At 38.3% G+C, this 20564-nt stretch overlaps 1 long non-coding RNA gene across 2 annotated transcripts in view; it reads right to left on the bottom strand.

Moving 5' to 3' along the window:
- LOC126248400 (uncharacterized) overlaps nucleotides 1-20242 on the bottom strand; it is a 33830-nt gene extending 13588 nt beyond the window's left edge. For both annotated transcript variants that reach the window (XR_007545476.1, XR_007545477.1), the window contains exon 1: nucleotides 19358-20242. This is a non-coding gene — a long non-coding RNA (uncharacterized LOC126248400). The remainder of the gene's footprint in view (nucleotides 1-19357) is intronic.
- Between the last annotated feature and the right edge of the window lie 322 nt (nucleotides 20243-20564).

The raw sequence follows: 20564 nt of genomic DNA, 5'->3' as shown, positions 1-20564 counted from the left end.
AATATTTGAATTTACAGACGAAAATACTACATCAACAAAGAAGAATGAAATTTGTGCTATCTTAATCGTAGTTTACACGACAACACTAAATGCGCTACCGGCCACTGCGCAACTCGTTGACGAAACTAATCTTTTTCGGCTTGTTCCAATTTTGGCGACTTGCGTGAGTATTGATGTTAGGTATGTCAGCAGAGTGTAAAGAAGAAACTGAAATATGAAGTGGGAAACGGAGGAAATTGTTCGCTCTTTTTGGGTATCAATGCTATGCATAGGCGTTTGTGGGAAAAGATGGTAGCTATAAAAACAAGCAAGAGACTTGTTGCTGCGCTTGAGACTGTCATGCGCGATCTGAACATGGATAGGTAGACAATACCTAAGCTGCACAGCAAAATTCATTCAATCACGATTACATACAGTAATTAAGAAAAATACAGGCAAGCCCACGTCTACAACAGTAAGATCCCGTGGTTCGAGTTGGCCGATTTTTTAAGGTAAATAGCTGACGGGAGAAAAGGCTACAGGAATCTGGGAAGCTGAATTCTGTAGTCAATATTAATTTGTTTAAAACATCACAGCGGTGCTTCCCAAAAAAATGGAAGTAGTGAAATTTACTAACATAGCTTCTAGCGTCTTTCAGTACTATTTCTTTCAGCAAGGTCGCTGAGCAACTGATTTGTCGCCTTTTCTTTATCCAGTCACAAATCCAAACATGTTTTTAACTTTTTTATCTTCTGTCTTGTGTAGCGGTTTCATGCAAACGAGCATTAACTCCGCCACAACTCGTACGTCTGCCGAAAGTTTCATTTACATTTAACAATCACAAAACGACGAACAGATGTGCAGAACTATCGACCTATATCTCTAACGTCGATCAGTTGTAGAGTTTTGGAACACGTATTATGTTCGAGTATAATGACTTTTCTGGAGAGTAGAAATCTACTCTGTAGCAATCAGCATGGGTTTCGAAAAAGACGATCGTGTGAAACCCAGCTCGCGCTATTCGTCCACGAGACTCAGAGGGCCACATGGGTTCCCAGGTAAATGCCGTGTTTCTTGACTTCCGCAAGGCGTTGGATAGAGTTCCCCACAGTCGTTTAATGAACAAAGTAAGAGCATATGGACTATCATACCAATTGTGTGATTGGATTGAAGAGTTCCTAGAGATAACAGAACGCAGCATGTCATTCTCAATGGAGAGAAGTCTTCCGAAGTAAGAGTGATTTCAGGTGTGCCGCAGGGTAATGTCATAGGACCGTTGCTATTCACAATATACATATATGACCTTGTGGATGACATCGGAAGTTCACTGAGGCTTTTTGCAGATGATGCTGTGGTGTATCGAGAGGTTGTAACAATGGAAAATTGTACTGAAATGCAGAAGGATCTGCAGCGAATTGACTCATGGTGCAGGGAATGGCAATTGAATCTCAATGTAGACAAGTGTAATGTGCTGCGAACACATAGAAAGAAAGATCCCTTACCATTTAGCTACAGTATAGCAGGTCAGCAACTGGAAGCAGTTAATTCCATAAATTATCTGGGAGTAGGCATTAGGAGTGATTTAAAATGGAATGATCATATAAAGCTGATCGTCGGTAAAGCAGATGCCAGACAGATTCATTGGAAGAATCCTAAGGAAATGCAATCCGAAAACAAAGGAAGTAGGATACAGTGCGCTTGATCGCCCACTACTTGAATACTGCTCAGCAGTGTGGGATCCGTACCAGATAGGGTTGATAGAAGAGATAGAGAAGATCCAACGGAGAGCAGCGCGCTTCGTTACAGGATCATTTAGTAATCGCGAAAGCGTTACGGAGATGATAGATAAACTCCAGTGGAAGACTCTGCAGGAGAGACGCTCAGAAGCTCGGTACGGGCTTTTGTTGAAGTTTCGAGAACATACCTTCACCGAGGAGTCAAACAGTATATTGCTCCTTCCTACGTGTATCTCGGGAATAGACCATGAGGATAAAATCAGAGAGATTACAGCCCACACAGAGGCATACCGACAATCCTCCTTTCCACGAACAATACGAGACCGGAATAGAAGGGAGAACCGATAGAGGTGCTCAAGGTACCCTCCGCCACACACCGTCAGGTGGCTTGCGGAGTATGGATGTAGGTGTAGAACGACGAAACTGGTAGCGCCATGTCTACAGACATACACGAAACCATCTGCGTGCAGATCGTTTCACGCAACGAGTGGCGCAAGCCAGTGTCGTCGCATGAACTACGCTTTATGCTGTTGTAACTGTCAGTAATAATTCTTGCATAGAAGAAATACTATCTCTGACATTACCCATTATACAGTGTGTCCAAAAAAAACTCTGACCAACTTTAGGGACAGGTTCCTTACACAGAAATAAGTAAAAATGTCTAGTAAACATGGGCTCTAATGCGTACCTCAAGAGGTATGAGTACTTGCTCATCTTCGATAGTGTGACGATGATGTCTGCTTTGTGGGGTGCTTAACACTTTCGCTGCAGCTGACGCTTATAAGCGTCACAACAAGCTATGAGCCAGTGCGGCTGGCGCTGATACGCGTCCCCGCTCACTGTCGGATTAGCAGCAGCGCGTTCTTCTCAAGCGTTACTGAGAAAATCGCAAGATAATTTCGGTAGTCAAATATATCTGTGCGTTGCTATTTTTACCGTAATGCGGCTGCACCCGCATGGTGCCGGCACGGTAGCTCAAGCGTGTTCGGTCATAGCGTTAGCTACCCTTTCCAGTAAAAAAAAAACTGAGCGGATGGATCAACGAACAAACTGAATGGGTGTCATCGGACGTCCGCGCTGAACAAATTCAACGAACAATATAGAACAATTTTAAGTGGTTGGCGTTCAAGCTGCTACATCGTTGGATCTAGATCCGTTCGTCAGCTTTTTTTTTTTTTATTTTCAAAACAGTCATTTTCTTTACTATTTATATTACAATTGATATAATGGGAAAAATACGTGTAATCGGATGAACTTTTATTAAATTTACAACGTTATTTGGCAGTCTACTAATTTTTATTATCACAAATAATATAATATTCATAACTATCGACTAGTAAACGACCAAACGAATAAAGTGATACCGAACATGTATGCTTGTTCGTGTCTTCAATACTGTTCGTATTTAACCGAAAGAGAACGATAAATTGCTTCTCGGAAGACGCTATTAAAATACACTCGATACTGCATAACCAATTATCAGGATCTATTTTTAAGGAAATACTGCGTTATGCATGGTTTTCCTCCAAATTATCGTCTGAAAGAGAGGTTTTTGAAAATGTTAACGAGGTTTGTTTTTCCACGGAAAACGTCAAAAGACCTTGCATATGCGGAAACATAGCATTCATTCAATGCAGCTGGTGCCGTTTAACTTTATGTTTTCCGTGTTTTTACGAAAAATACCATCCTGCACTTGTATTCGTAATGTCGAAGGCGACGATTAATTGTACATCTTTCGAAAGCTGTCTGTGCCGGTCAAAACTTTGAGGTAACAAGTCGTTTCGGGCTCCTTCCAGGTATAAGGGATTTCTCAAATCACGGAGAAGCATACATTTTCAGTATCACTTTATGCGTTTAGTCGTTTACTAGTCGATAATATTACATTATTTGTGATAATAATAATTAGTAGACTGCCAAATAACATTGTAAATTTAATAAACGTTCATCCGATTACACGTATTTTCCCCATTATATCAATTTTAATATAAATAGTAAAGAAAACGACTGTGTTGAAAATAAAAGAAAACAGACGAACGGGACTCGATCCAACGATCTAGCGGCTTGAACGCTAACCACTAGGCTGCCGCCGCTTCATGGTAAAAATGGCCAAGCACAGGTATATATTTGACGAACGAAATTATCTTGCGTCCTCATGGAGTACTACGAGTGTACGAAGTTTGCAGCTTTCACATATAATGTTGATATATTTTGCCCGTGTTACACTTTAAGACATATCACACAATTGTCCCAGTAAAATTCTTAGCCGAGTCCAGTGATTTGTCCTCAAAGTTTTCCACAAATAAATTAGCTACAGCAGAGGAGAGAGAGCTTCCCGTAGCACTACATCAATTTGCTCATAATAACGACATGAATGTCTGCTCTTCTGGGCTCTAAATACTTCTAAATGGCTTGTCATCAAACGCTCTGTGATGTAAGAAATTCATCGTACATTGTCGCACATAGTTCAACTTGCGTAAAAGGAAATGTACTTTGAAAGTAACGCTTTTCAAACCACCATTCGCAATACTTTCCCGCGACCTGTTAGAAATAGGCTCGTTTCAGTAGTCATCAGAGAGCTCCAGATAACAGGCGCCACCGCACTTTGGCAGCTGCTATGACGCAGGAAGCCCGTATGTTCGTACGTGTAAAACATCAGATCATCTTACATTATGTCATAAAAGAAAAAAAAGACATCAGAGGATACTCCAAGAGCATCGGAATTTGGTGAAGCATACTAAAATGGCACATTTAAAGCGCATACTTAAAGAGCACATTCATATGTCCAGATTCCCAAAGAAGTAGGCCTCGACCTGGTATTCAATTAGGTTTCGGGATGTGAATTTTCTTGGAGTACCAGTAATGTATTAACTCATTTTTGATTCTTTATTATGGCATAATGCCTTACGTGCTAGAAGATGAAAACGTGCACTTGAAATGCAGCGAGCAGTTGAAATTAGCCAATAGTGTGGAACTAAACACTTTGTTTCAAACACATTGACTGCCTCAGCGTAAAATATTAATATAAACCAAATTTATTTAGTAAACCGACAAAAATAACTTCATTGTTCTACAAGGCGATTAATGCATGTCTGTCAGAAAAGTGGAAATAAAATAAAATTTGAAACTAATAACGTATATTAGCCTTCCGTAATCATGTGAATATATTTTAATTCATTTGATAGCTCCCGGCCACAGAAATCCATTTTGTTTTCATTTGACGTGAGAGCAGCAAAAGAAGAGGAAACAGCAAAATCACTACATGTAAACACGGGTCACGTGGAGACTACATACTTCCCCAGTATAACTCAGACTTCTCTGCGCATCAGCCTCGGCTCTACGATATTTCCGAACCGGGGCAATACTAAGATAGCACCCGCTCCCCCAAGCTCCTCTCCGTCGAGCGTTTGCAATTTATGGTTTATTTTCGTTTTGTTTTCTCGCTCACGTTTTATTGTTGCAGTATTATTCTGCAGTAGCGGGATACAGTAATATCCTTTGTTAGAGTATCGATTCTTACCAGTCAAAATTACAAAGATTTAATTGAAAACTAAAACAACGAAAAATTCCCGAAATTCTAAAAAATTGCCGGGTTTTTCCCGGATCTCCCGCTTGTCCCGGGTCGTATACACCCTGTATTACGCTCTGTGCATTTTGCAAAAAATCCACTTCCAGGAAACCCGAAACCAGACGAACGTTTATATAAGATACGACCTATATTGGATTATTTTAACACGAGAATGTCTCAAGTGTTTTACCCGGGAAGAGACTTATCAATAGATGAATCAATGATTCTTTGGAGGGGAAGATTGTCATTTAGACAATACATAAAAAGCAAACGTAATAAATATGGCATTAAGATGTACATGCTCAACAATCCAGACGGTTTCATAAATAAGTGCGCTGTGTACACGGGAAGTAGTGGGGATATGGGGGGGAAAAGGTCACGCTGAAATGGTCGTGTTGCATTTGATGGCAGAAAAGCTGCATGTTGGTCATCACATTTACTTGGACAATTATTATAACAGTTTTCATTTAGCTACAATTCTGTTGAACATAAAAACACTTTCCACAGGTACTCTGAAATGAAATAGGAAATAGACCGCCGAAGACGTTGTGTCGCCAAAACCTGGGAGAGAAAGACAATTGCGCGGTATTCTAGTGGGGTTATGATTGGATAATGGGAGGATTGACGAGAGGTTTCCTACATTTCCACAGAACATCTCAATGTTATGCAGCAAGTGACGAATGCGCGCCAGGAAATAGTCACGAAACCTTTGCCTATTATTAGGTACAATGCGTGTATGTCTGGGACTGATAAACAAGATCAGATGTTATCGTATTATTTATGTGAACGAAAAACTATCCGCTGGTCGAAAAAAACTATTCTTTCATGTCATTGACATGCTAGCTTTCAATTCTCTAGTACAACAAATACTCAGGAAATAAAATGACGTTGTACGTTTACAGAATGAACATTATAAAGGACTTCCTTCCACCTCCACGAAATGTGAGCAAGAAACATCAGAAAAAAACACACGTTGTGCAAAAGCGGGAAGCTACTGGAGGGAAGAAGCAAGTTATGAGGAAGCGGTGTAAGAAGTGCGCGGAACAAGGCAAACCTGAATACTGCTTGAACTGCTGTATGATTTCCCATAAGTAGCAAAAACGCGATAATATCGGGGAAATTCCGACTATCAAAGAGAACTTCTTTTGACATTGCATGGTTTCTTTTTATGACGTGAAAGGTTAGAACTTTTTTTCACAAGTACTCTGAAAATGAGGTTTTCTTTTGTGTTAAGTCGACTTATTTCTTATTGCGTTGTAAAGTGCTCACTTCAGCTTTTTGCGAAAGAATTTGTCGTGCTAAATTTGTTTTAATAGCACCGTAATTGAAGTGATGGGGGACACGAGAGAAACCTCCACGTAGGGTGTGTTTCGCTTACTAATTTCTACACATCCGGGCGTCCCCTGGGCGTATATGATAAATGTAGACGGCTAATTCTCTCATGCCAGGAGCAAACATGCTACTAAATTGACGACCTCTATCAGAGTCAATCTTAAAAATGCGCATTTGAAGTAAATATAATTTCAAATGAATCCAGTTTCTTTTTTCCTTCTTAAGAATTTGCGATTTGGAATCCAAATTTTTCCTGACTGCGGTGGATTTGTTGCTTGTTTGAATTGTATTTTTTGTTACATTATCAACAAATCACGAACATTTGAATGACGCCTGTGACCCCTATAGGTGTCAGACAGGAAACAAGACTTTAAAACATGACCACAATACAGTAGAAGCTTATTTGAAGTAATGCATCAAAAGTGTAATCACTAAGTCAGTATAGAACATGATCCTACAGATCTTACAAGGTCTTGTCAGCCTGTAGCTCAGGAGTGCTTAGGAGCGCCGGCTCCGCGCGGTACCTGCCGTTTCAGTGTTGCTCGCCCGCACTCGCACGTTGCCGGGCCGCACTAGACAGTTGCGCGCCTGCACTGATGCCGTCGATTATGAAGAGGTGGGCACATATCTTAAGGTATGCGCTTTAGACTATTGTTTGCCAAACATTGTATGTGTACATTCTTTTGTGACCCCAGTGTTTGTATAACCTGTGCAGGATAAACACAGTCTGCGTCTCCCACATACAGCATCAAATACATTCAAACAAGTAGGTAGGTGCTGTATAGGACATCCTTTGTTAATATTATTATGAGGCGCAAAAATCTTGCATTGCGCCTTCCAAAAATTAGAACAAAGTACCTCAAGTTACAATATTGTTACAATACAAAATTGTCACAATATTAATAATAAAAAGTAATATGAATGATACGTACCGGGTTTGGTTCGACGTGATTCACAAGCGGCTGTGGGCATGCCTATATAACTAAGAGCGTTAGAACAGTTGCCGTGAGTGAATTCATTCCCGCTGCACACGGATAACGTCTATCTGCAGTTGCATCGGCAATGTTTACCTCTTAGCACGAAATTTGGAAAAGCATAGAGAAATGTATGGTTTTTCAAAAGTTGCTTTCAGCATTCCTTAAATAAGTCCTTCGCAAAGAATACCGATTGTACTGCCATCAAACGGCTGCGTTATGCAATGGACCAGATGTTATGGGATCTCGTCGGTAGATGTCAATATAGATGCTATGCACGTACAGCGCTGCACCTGACATCTACCGATCACACAGCACATCATCTTGTCTACTGCACAGTGCATCGCGTTAATCCCGGACCCGGAAGAATTGGTAATGACGTAATCAGAGAGACTAAAGCTGAAATTCTGACACCGCAGCCTGTTGACGTGACCTGTAAGCAACTCTATTGACTTAAGTGACGTCAGTCACCTGTTACCCAAAGCCTTGAAATGTAGACCTGCCCACAGCTGTCATTTCGGAACGTCAAATCAATACAAAGTGCGAAATCGAGCGTCCTTTATGATAACCGTAAAAAACATACCATGCGAATAATCTTGATTATGGGGGCAGGACAGACTAGTCAGTGTCACATTAGTATGTTACGTGATTGAAGCCAATGAACTGACTACAAATTATTAGTTGTCTGGCATAGTGATTTTACTGCATAACCATTCTAATACGCCTTCATTAGAATGTGTCTCAACGTGTTTCGACATATAAAGTGCTGCTTGCTAATGTAATACCACTCGGGCCTTTGCAGCACTTAACTACAAATTTGTCTTTGCGCCTATAGCAGCAGTAGCTAATGCGGCAATTTCTTTCTTTCGCAAAATTCTCGTCGGATGCTTGTTCAGTGACTAATATATGTTTTCGGACTTTACCTCATAGTTTTAATTTTGATTATGAAAAGTGCGTTAAATATTGCCCAAACGTAAATATTAGGGTATAACACACGCATGTTTGTTACCACAACCTTTCATTTACATTCGTCATGTTGCACAACTGATGACAAAATTATACCTTTCAACCTAATGTAAACCTCAGACTATGCTACAGGTAGGTGTGTGACACCAACCAAGATATTGTGTGTGTGTGTGTGTGTGTGTGTGTGTGTGTGTGTGTGTGTGTGTGTGTGTGTGTGTGTTCCAATATCATGTTCTAGTTCACACACCTGTGTGCTCAAATTCTGATCACTGTTATTGCGTAAACAAACAGCTATACGCCAATCGTATATTCCTACATCTAGTTTTTGAGAATCCAGTTCATTTGTATGTGGCATTTTGAGAAACAGAGCTGAATAAGTTATTGATAGATCTCTAACAATTAAGACTGTTATAGATGCAAGTCACTGATTATCACAGTGTATCAGGTACAATTAAATGTGGAACAAAACCTCTCAAATAAATCTGTAAGTTCTGTATGCTTCATACAAGTCCTAATTTCTCTTATCTTTGTGGTTCTTACATGAAATGTACTTTGGGTGCAATAGAATCATTCTGCAATCAGTTTCAAGTGCTGGTTCTCTAAATTTTCTCAGTAGTGTTTCATGAAAAGAACATTCCCTTCAGGGAATCTCATACAAGTTCAAAAAGCATCTTCGTAAGACTCACATGTTGACTGAAGCTACTGGTAACATATCTAGCACCCCACCTCTGAATTGCTTCAATGTGTTGATTTAATCTGACCTGGTGGGAATCTCCAACACTTGAGCAGTACTCATGAATGGGTCACATTAGTGTTCTACATAGATGGTCTATGTGACTTTCCCCTCATGCCCTATCTTCCAAACCTATATCTTCCCAGGGAAAGGAATTAATAGTCCTGAAAGCAAGAAATAATTTTTTACTTAACTGCAGTTTTTCTGTGACATTTCACAATTTTACAGAGCACCATAAGCTGTACTTATAACAGTAAAGTTAAAATTTGTTTTATATGAACCTTAGTGTTAACCAGTACATGCATCCTTGAATCCAAACATTATGATTAATTATAATTAATTATAGGAGGAGTGTCTAATAAGATACTTTACTTTGTATTTTTTTATCCTGGGATTTCCAATTTTCTGCCTGGGGTCTACCAGTAACCCATTAATTACTTTTGAGTCAGAATGTAAAATTCAATTCTGAATCATAGGCAGAGATGCATAGTCTACATGGAAATTATTTTGACTTAAAGTAATTTGCTAGTGCATTTCAGTGATCATCATAAAATTACATTTATTATTAGCAAGAAATACCAGTAGAGAATAAATATATTGACATGTAAGTGTCCCAAGGACCCTGAAGAGGCTTCTGCAATATGCTCAGCTATCATTTTTACACAATAACTTTACTCACATGGGTAAAAAGTTCTGTCAACTTGCCATGTCTAATTTGTATAAAGTCCCAAGCTTTTGATAAGTCTCCATCACCATCATCAGGCACTAAGTCCGATTGTCGTAAAACTGGTGAGGCTCACATTTTTATGCCCAGTGGATGGTACCTGATTGGCTAAATTACATCATGGAGATGGCATATGCTAAGATGACATCCTCTGCATCTATACGTGACATTTGTACCAGTAGGTTTGAACAACATGCAAGTATCATGGAGATGCTTCAGGAACTGAAATCTCTGGAGGGAAGGTGGTGTCCTTTTTGAGGAGCAATACTGAAAAAATTTAGAGAACCAGCATCTGAGGCTAACTGCAGAACAATTTTACTGCCACCAATGTACACTTCACATAAGGACCACAAATATACGATGATAGACATTAGGACATACAGAGGGGCCCATAGACAGTGGTTTTTTTTTGTGAGTGGAACAGGAAAGAAGTTTTTTCTCTGTGATTTTTCTTTCTCAAGTGCATGCTTCCATGGATTGCTGTACTTCTAACTCATTAGCAATTGTTAAAATATTGTGTGTTATATCAAACAATGAAAAATCCAGGATGGAATGTAACAATATTATGAAAACGAAAGTTACCACTCACCATGTAGTGAAGATGCTGAAATGCAGATAGGCACAACAGAAAAGACTGTCACAAATAAGCTTTCGGCTAGTAAGGCCTTCGTCAGTGTGTGTGTGTGTGTGTGTGTGTGTGTGTGTGTGTGTGTGTGTTTGGCTTTACTAGCCAGAAGCTTTTATGTGGCAGTCTTTTTGTTGTGCCTGCGATTCAGCATCTCTGCTATATGTTGATTGGCAACTTTCCTTTTCATAATATTATTGTGTGTTATATTCATAAATAACTAACTAGTGCAACATTTGGTCTGTTCTTTTATCTAGATACAACTAAAAAATAGCAAATAAATATGCAAGTTCATTACCAGTGTCTCTATTGGAGTTTTGACCACACAGTCAAATTTCTACTGATTACATAATCACACACACCCAACAGTTGGAAGTGTGTGCCAAAATCCTTATCTGTACAAACATAATCTTGTGTCTATTCATTAGACTGTTATCAGAAACTGCCGTTTTTAATATTCCTGTACGCAAGATGACACTATTCAACACAGCAATTAACAAGTCTGTATGGACTGCCCTACTTAATTGATGCCACACTTGCAAAAAATGTTATAAATCCCTGGTACTCTGAGGCTGAGTGTATCTTTCACAGGTCACATTTCTTTAGTTTTCCTGGGTGGCCAGAAGACTGGTGCTTGCCTATTTAAACTCTACCTATCTTACTCATTGTTGCACTGTAGAAGGGCAGTCAATTTGTGTGTAGCCCACGAAGCTTGGTTGAACAGTATCATGTCTTGGTTTCCTTGATAGTTTTGACCTAATTTCACAGGTGAAATATGTGTTGAGGTGGGGGGTGAGGGGTGAGGGCAGGGTAGATTGTGCACAAGGAATGGGAAGGTGAACAGGGGTGTGCAAGGGAAGAAATGAGCTAAATAGGAAATAAAGGTGTGAGGGGGAGGGCAAGGGGTGATGTGGTGTAATCTACTATAACACCTCAACATTAAGCCAAGACTATGTACCACACATCCCAATGCATAATTACAATTTTTATTGCAGTTTATTATCCAAATTAATAGCAACCACACTTTCAAATGGGAATTTGCATAGATCACCAATACATAGATCACCAATACATAGATTAGATAATATCGCAAAGAATGCAAACATTGTAAAAAATCTCATGCTTGGCTGGATATGTGAACAAACATAGCATTTCAACAATGGTACATGAAAAAAATGTAATTAAATGTAGAAAACAACACTAAACAACATCAAAACAAGGGGAGAAAGAAAAAAGGCCTCCATCTTATTTGAAAACCACTGGCTACATCAGTTTCACAAAGATCACCTTACTGCATGCAGCACCTACTGACTATCAATACCAATCATTATAAGATGATATTTACAGTTACCTATCAGTGTTGGCATTCAGAGCCACCAATACCAGGAACAGTAACAGGGTGTTCGTCTGGCCTGTGGTTCCACAATCAAAACGAAGGCACGTTTCCCTTATACCCTTGTTTCGTACACCTCCCTCCCCCAATCCCACCGTTTCTCCCACAACTTTAGTCCACATTCCATTTAGCCTACATCTTCCTTTGACAATGCATGCACACTTCCCTTTTAATCATCCACAATCATTCCCCTGCCTTCTTTTTCTTGCTCCCCTCCCCTTACTTGTTTATCCCAAAAGTAATCATTATAAAAATAAACTTATGTGATTTATCACCCAGGTGGAGTGATTTGTGTTTAACTGATAGAATATATGGTTTCTTATTAGATTTGAAATACAATACTGTAATTTTAATGCTATTCTGGCATATTCAAATGCATGTCATTTTCAAATGTTTGATGATGACATACATGATCTCACCTAAGGCCTGCGTAACAGTATTGCTGCTCTTCATTGCTTTTTTGGTGCTTGCAATTTTAAGATCTTTTATTGTACTATGACTTTGTTAGTACAGTGGCATTATAAGTCAATAAAGACATATTTTCTGAATCCCCTATGCTCACCCACAATCCTCCTCCCTGTTCCAGTGCACATTCACCTATGCTTCTTCCTATCCTGATATACTCATGGACTGTAGACAACAGTATATTGAATATATTACGTGCACATATATGTAGGACTGCACTACTTTAATAATATGTTTATGCACTTTAAAGAAATTTCATTTTCAGCTTATTATGTGTTTGTGCAATACCTAACAGACTTACAGTAGGTCTCTCTTCCACATTTTAAATTTGCCAATGACAGAGATTGCTGGCTCTCATTTACATAATCTAAGATTATTTCATACTCCTCCCGCACCATGTCCCTCTTGTCCTTTCCTTTCCTTTCCTTTCCTTCCCTTCCCTTCCCTTTCCCCTTCCCCTTCCCTCCCTCTTCCTTTTCCATCCCGTCCTATCCTATCTTCATCCATTGCTCATATCACATGTATTAATGATGTGCTTTTGTTTAAGTATGATCTTTCCCACTTTTATGACCCTTAGTTTTCATAAAGGAAAGAAACCCCTTAGCATGGTTTACTAATGTTTTACAGTTTTATAGTTGATTTTGTTAATGATTGTCCATCACAATTTAATGCAACATCCCAGCACCACCACAACCATGCTACGTATTGATTTATTATGATAGCTAACTTTGTAATGGTGTAACAATATCAGTTGAGCAATAGTATTATGATAGATAACACTTGACACGGTGGCCTGAAATATGATTTTTCTCTGCTCCAAAAACTTGGTTGTTGATGCACCTAAGTATGTTTGCTCTTAATGTGTCTTACACAATTTGTGGTTGTATGGCAATTTTTATATTTTTTGACAGATATTCTGTAGATGGGCCATGCAGAAAATGTGTTATTAAGAAAGTTTTCATACCAACTGGACACTTGTTATTAGCAGCCTAAAGTGGTGATAGGAACAAGCTCAGTTACTCATAATTGTTGCAGGCCTCTTGCACGACTTCATTTTACAGATTTAACTAAGCACAGCACCGTTAACAAATATACGAAAGCAGTGCTTTGCTTAGAAGCTGCAATAACTTATCAGTAAAACTTAAGTATCCCGCTTCTCAAAAGAGCAACTCTTTTTCCAGTTACAATATTTAGTCATTGTTTATCTACTATCACTTGCTTATCATTTAGTCAATTACACCAATGCTGGTGATTCACCCATTAAAATTTTACACTCCATCACATCTCCCTGTGCATTTATTACAAATAAATGAAACAAAAATCATTATTTTCATCATGGCAGCAACACCAGCAACCATTACGAAATTGTCTCGAATGATAAACAGCCCACAGTTGCACTAATTATGTTTATTCTAAGCCTTGACCATGGTTTCTGCTATAATAATATAGCCATCTTCAGAAGTCCTAAAAAGTTATCAAAATAAGATGTAAACCAGTAATACAATCTATACATAAACTTCTAAAATTACGTATGAGATAACATATTACTTACATAAGCTTTTAAAAATGAAAAATATCTTAGCCCAGCAGCTGCATCTAGATCAATAAAATAAAATAAAATAACTTGAACAGACATAAGCCTGTATCGAAACAAGTAAACCTACATATGGCACCATATGTCCTCCACCACTACATCTGTACACATCTGACGACCGTGCGCCTAGTATAACAGATGTAGTGGCGGAGGACATATGGTGCCATAGATAGGTTTACTTATGATCTAAACAGGCTTACGTCTGTTGAAGTTATTTTATTTTATTGATCTAGGTGCAGAATGATGGGTTAAGACATTTTTCATTTTTAAAAGCTTATGTAAGTAATATGTTATCACATACATAATTTTAGAAGTTTATGTATAGATTGTATTACTGGTCTAGATGTTATTTTGATCACTTTTTAGGACTTCTGAAGAAGGCTATATTATTATAGCAGAAACCATGGTCAAGGTTTATTCTAAACATAATTAGTGCAACTGTGGGCTGTTTTTCATTTGAGACAACAAACAAAAATACCTCCCAACACAGAAATAATGGTACCTTGTTCTTGGAAAGCCCATCTTTATTTGTTCTGCTTTATGGTTCTGCCATTGTTTCATTTTTATTTATTTATTTTTTACACTGAATCATTTTACAGCTTTTTGCTATCTGTAGTGCATTTATTACATGACAAGTTTAAAAATATGTAGTTGACGACTCATGCAAATCATTAAAATACTAAGAAGAACTGAGTCACAGGCACTTCCAGAAATTCTGTGAAATGAGTTAACTACGAGTATTCATATCACTTTACAGAGGACTCTCAAAATAATAATTTAAACTCTCACTTTGCAGTTTATTATCGCGTTTAGTGGCATGCCAGGACCGTGTAAGATTTATTACTCCTTGAAATGATGCTGGCAACCAGAATATTTTTATTGAAAATGTGTGTAAAATATTATGGCAGTGTGTATTTAGGAAAATATATTATTCACATAAACAGAAAGCTCAGTAGTGTCTGTAATATGCAAGATTTGGGAATATTTTCCAGTTAATAGACAAAATTTATTTCCTGTGTGTGATTTTCCAGTGCATCTTTACTTCAATTTACTTTCATCTCCCCATTAACTTACTTGTGTTTTATTGTGTGAGAAATGTATGGCAAGTCAACAGGCCTAATGTATTTAACGTATAACTCATACATCAGGTATGGTGGGGAGAGCAGGAAATTTTGTTGTATGTTTAGTTTGAGTGTTTTTAACATTGTAATCTCATTACATTTTAGAGGGTGTGCTCTGAGTTGTTGAACAGTGTGGTTGTGTTTGATGCAGGTAAGTTCATGACTGTACCAACTTTTGTTTTGTTTGGGGTATGACTGCTACCATCATACTCCTTACCAGATCTCTTTCCTAGACTGAAGTGGCATTACATTTGCACAAAGAAATGGCAGTAGGTGAACATGTATGTTCATGCATGAGGATACAGAAGTACACATTTAGCCATTACATGAATTTACAAATACCAGAAAGCTTGTTAGTAATGCTTTTACTTACATGAATTATTGTATGTGTGTGTCCACATAGCATGAAACAAGTTTTAAATTGTACCACAAACATCACTAAATATAGGTGAGGCTTGATCTGAAGGAAGAGGGCATTTTACCTTAGCAACAAAGAGCTATTTTAGATTAGTTATTTAAGTAATAACTTAAAACTAAAACTGCATGATTATGTGTTTATATTAAATGATATTTAACATACATAATGAAGCCTACATGAAATTGCCTTTATTCTGTGCAAAACAGAGGTACTTATCTAGTATGTCATGTGGGTTGACAATCAATATTCTTTTTAGTTTAGCTTTACATTTCGCAGTGGGGAGTGGTGGGACTGAATTCAATGTATTTTTTTTTTTTTGTGTGTGTGTGTGTGTGTGTGTGTGTGTGTGTTGATTTTGGACCACAAATTATTCTTACAGCCTTTTTCTGTAAATTCAAAAGCTTTTAAGGGTTGCTTGTGTTGTAGCACCCAATACTCCCATTCTGCAGTTTACTGAATGACATCAATGCATAATACACAGTGCATAGTACATGGGTATTGTTGCAGTTTTTGCTCTGCATATTTACGAGGGTAATCCCAAAAGTAGGGTCTATTTTTTCCTTTTATAATTACACAGACCTGTTTATTTCTACAATGGTTTACATTAGTTTACAGCTTGAACATTTAGCTATTTTTTGACATAATCACAATTTCTGTCAATACATTTTTGTAGACGCTGTGGCAGATTTTGTATGCCCATGTCATACCAGCTCGCCGCCATGCTGTTCAGAAAGTTATGAACCTCTTCTTTCACCTCGTCGTCGGAGCTGAATCGTTTTCTGGCCAAATGTTCTTTTAACCTAGGGAACACGTGATAGTCACTGGGTGCCAAGTCAGGACTATCGGGTGAGTGGGTGATTATGTTCCACTGAAACTGTTGCAGGAGAACAAGTGTTTGCTGAGTGATGTGTGGGCAAGCATTGTCATGGAGAATGTGTACGCCCTTGCTCAACATTCCTCTTCTGCGGCTCTGAATTGCCTGTTTGAGTTTTTTCAGAGTCTCACAGTACCTGTCAGCGTTAATTATGGTCCCAGCGATTCAGCTCCGATGACGATGTGGTTCAAAGAGCACCAGGATGAGTACCATACTCCTCTGGCTACTGAGCTCCCCGGATTTAAACACAACTGAGAATCTGTGAGACCACTTCAATCAAGCTGGAAGTGCCATGGATACTCCATCTAGCACAGCCTGGACACGGCACTGGAGTCGGCACAGTTCCACATCCCTGTCAGTACTTTCCAGAACAGTTTTTACCCAGTCATTTTTCCTAGATTATTTATTATCTATCTCTACAATCAGTTGATACAGATTAGGCAGAAAAATATCTCTACTTGCAGTTGGAGGTCTGTATATAACCACAATAGTGTGTTTCCTTTTTCCCTCTACAGTTCATCACAAAAAGTCCAGTGACACCTTCAACACTTAAAGAACTTACATATATGGTATAGTAATTACTACCACTTTTTGTAAATATTGAAACACCACCACAAGACTTGATTTCCCCACTGAAAGTTGAGCAGACACAATTGTTAATGGGTGCATAGTAAGAGTTTTTTTCCCCAGGATACCAGTGCTCAGCAAAAACTGAAACATCTGGATGAGTAACACATGCTATGGTGTCCAAATCATTGTGATTATTTCTTATGATTGTAAAGTTTTGGTGGGTGATCTCGAAACTGTATTCAGATTGGTGGATCATATCTATAGATTTAACTCCTGTTCTAACTCTGACTGAGCTAAGTGGTGCAGTGGTTAGCACACTGGACTTGCATTCGAGAGGATGACAGTTCAAACTCACATCCAGCCATCCTGATTTAGGTTTTCCGTGATTTACCTAAATCAATTAAGACAAATACTGGGACAGTTCCTTTGAAAAGGCATGGTCAACTTCCTTTCCTAATCCAATGGGAACGATGACCTCGCTGTTTGCTCCCCTCCACCCTCTCAACCAACCAACCGTCTATCTCTGAACACAATAAGAAAAAATTATTATGAGAAACCAGAAACTATTTATTTGGCCCTGGTACAACAGCATAACAGACAGTTCAATACAAACACAAAAGAGGTCAGCTGGGGCCAGTGCATGACAATATAAAGGGTATTTGCCTCCCAGGGGCCCATGGTATCCTGCTGCAGGTGACCAAGGCAATGTCCAGGGTCAGCAGCTTCTGGTGAAGGTGCCTGGAGCCACAGAAGTTGTGCTAATCAAATGTGATTTTGCCATTTCAGTGGCAGTAGTGGAAATGTATTAATATGTGGGTTACAACAACTCCCACCCGTGTATTAACTATGTTTTCAGGCCGACTTTTCACTATTTTTTATTTTCTTCATTTGAAGCCATATGAATCCTTATTTAGCGAAGCAGATGTACTTGTCATTAAAATGCCTCACGTATGTAGTAGTAGTAGTAGTAGTAGTAGTAACAACAACAATCTAGCAAGAGTTAAAGACTTATCAGTCACTGTGAAAATACCTCTGGTTAAAAAGAGTGGGAGGTACAATGCCACAAATATGAAGGAGCAACTACTTATCTCTTCAAAAAGCCACACACAATGGAAGGCTAATATAGAAATGAACATGAACTGAGTGGACGAATTCATCACCACCACAAGACACAGGCAACTAAAACAAAACGTCATACACAATCACAGCAATATAGTTACTATGTACTTCCTTGCATAAAATGTCACCTGTCAAAAACAGTTTCAGGACAAAATAATACCACAATGTATTGCTTGATGCACTGTCTAACAGTATATCTGTACAATTGTATAAAAAACAGTGAACTACAGTAATTTAACATATATTTAATATGTTGATTAATTTGGCAATGAGAAGTACTGGTGGAATGTAAATAATTTATGGAGTAAAAGTTACAACCCTTTTTGTTTGTGTTTATGCTGGGACTGGGTTGGAATATGATGCTATAGATTTACCAGTATACACACTAGTTGGGTGTCCTCTATGAACTGAAAGATGTATCACTGTTTTATTTTACCACACCTCAGTAGGCCTACATGGAGAACAAATTGGCAAAAGAAGTATAATGCAGTGAAGTGCCCTAAATGCATTTTGCACAATACAAAAGATGAATCTTTTGACAGGTGAAGAACTTAAAATGTGAATAAGGTCTTCTGAGAAGCTACTGAATGATGGGAAGTTAAGTAGATTTAAGGCACATCTATTATTGAAGCTTTACTAATATTTAACCTGTTCTCACAAAATACATTACCACAACATATTCAAGTGGCCTACAAGGCAGCAATAAGGTAGTCATTTCAAACTGTCTTCTCAGACTTGTCCTATTGGTAATAAATAAGAACTACTCATATCACCAAGAACATGGCATTAACAACACAATGGATAACTTACAATCTAAGATCCACTTCCTAAATTTACTATTTGAGAAATCCATAATATGGAACACCAATCAATATGATAAATATCACTTGGCTATGCTTCCACCAGCAAATTAGTTGTAAAACTTATGTAGAATTCCTGGTCCAAATATGCAAACATTATACTATGCGAACACAAACTCAGAAATGCCATTTCTATGAGTAATACAAAACACTGCTTTGACCTGCAGCTGATTCCAGACAGCAAGTCAACTAAATTTAATAGCCTTAAAATTATAAAAACTTTCACAACAAATTTTAAGTGTATCTGTATAACTACTGCTGCAGGAACAACAAGCAACACATCTATTCTAAAGTTAAGCTGAAACTCACCAGCAATGAACTCCTTTTAATATCTGGTTAGGTGCACAGAAACAATATTCATTCCGTTTGTGGCTAAAATGTGTCTTGAAATAAACAATAGTAAAATTCCTCTTTTTATTTTGGCTGATGTTCATGGCAGCAGTGCCATGGCTTCCCATCTTGTTATTGCCTTGCGACTTCAGCAGCCTCTCGCCTTTTGATTGAGACTTGACTATCGCAGATCTATGACACATATATGTGGTTTTAGTCCCACCTATCGCAGGCTAGGCACACCCATAAGTTACAATGCTACTGTCTTCTCTTCCTTGGCTTTCCATTTCACAAAGTCAGAAACATCCAATGCAAAAACAGATTGTACTGTTCACAAGCCTGCATTCTGTCACTTTAAATCATAACTACCTGTAAAACTGACAGTAAAAAAAAATTCCAACTACGGTCATTCTTATAAGTCAGAACATGCAAAAGTTTTGGATGCATGAACATGTTTGCTGAAAGCAATTTGAGCAGTAGGACTACTGTTACTACACAACTTTTGGCCAAAAAAAAATTGTATTAACCGTCGTGGATTACGACGATTGCAACTTCAAGGTCGAAGCCAGTTCTTCTGAAAATAGGCCGCTAACACAAACAGTCGATAAAGATACACTGAAAGAAAATTTGTAGTGTAATATAGAATCAGAATACTATAGGCACAAAGTACGAAATTCGGTAGAATTTTTCTACATCGGTATTGCACTTTCAGGCACTGTAACACAAGTTACCGAGAAAAAAAGACGTCTCTATACTCTGTTCAACTTACTAATATACTTAATGTAAACATACACAAACATGATGATTGGTCAAAAGTCGTTACACACGTACACTGGTGTTGTTACGCTTTTGGAAGTAGATCCTACTTGTGTATGAGATATGTTGTTACCTAGTTACGTTAAATTAAACAGTAAGATACTCAAATGTATTAACAGCCATCAACGTATTTAGTAATCACACTTTCACTAGGTAGCTTTTATTTAAAAAATCGTGTACAGTCACAGTATCTGCACTATTCTGCTGTGATTGTCGCGCTGTTAATGGCTGAGACTGCTTACTGTTCCGCAGTGAAACACGCTTGTGGAACACGCTTAAAAAGTGCCGAGAAATAGGTTATTCTTAATGTTTTTAATGAATTTACAGAGCAATCGGGTTTGAAGTTTTTCGAGGGACTGTATTACATAAA

Source organism: Schistocerca nitens, chromosome 3, assembly GCF_023898315.1.
Source record: "Schistocerca nitens isolate TAMUIC-IGC-003100 chromosome 3, iqSchNite1.1, whole genome shotgun sequence".
In the NCBI taxonomy this organism is placed as follows: domain Eukaryota; kingdom Metazoa; phylum Arthropoda; class Insecta; order Orthoptera; family Acrididae; genus Schistocerca; species Schistocerca nitens.
Note: the sequence above shows the minus strand (reverse complement) of the source record. Positions and strands in the feature narration are given on the sequence as shown.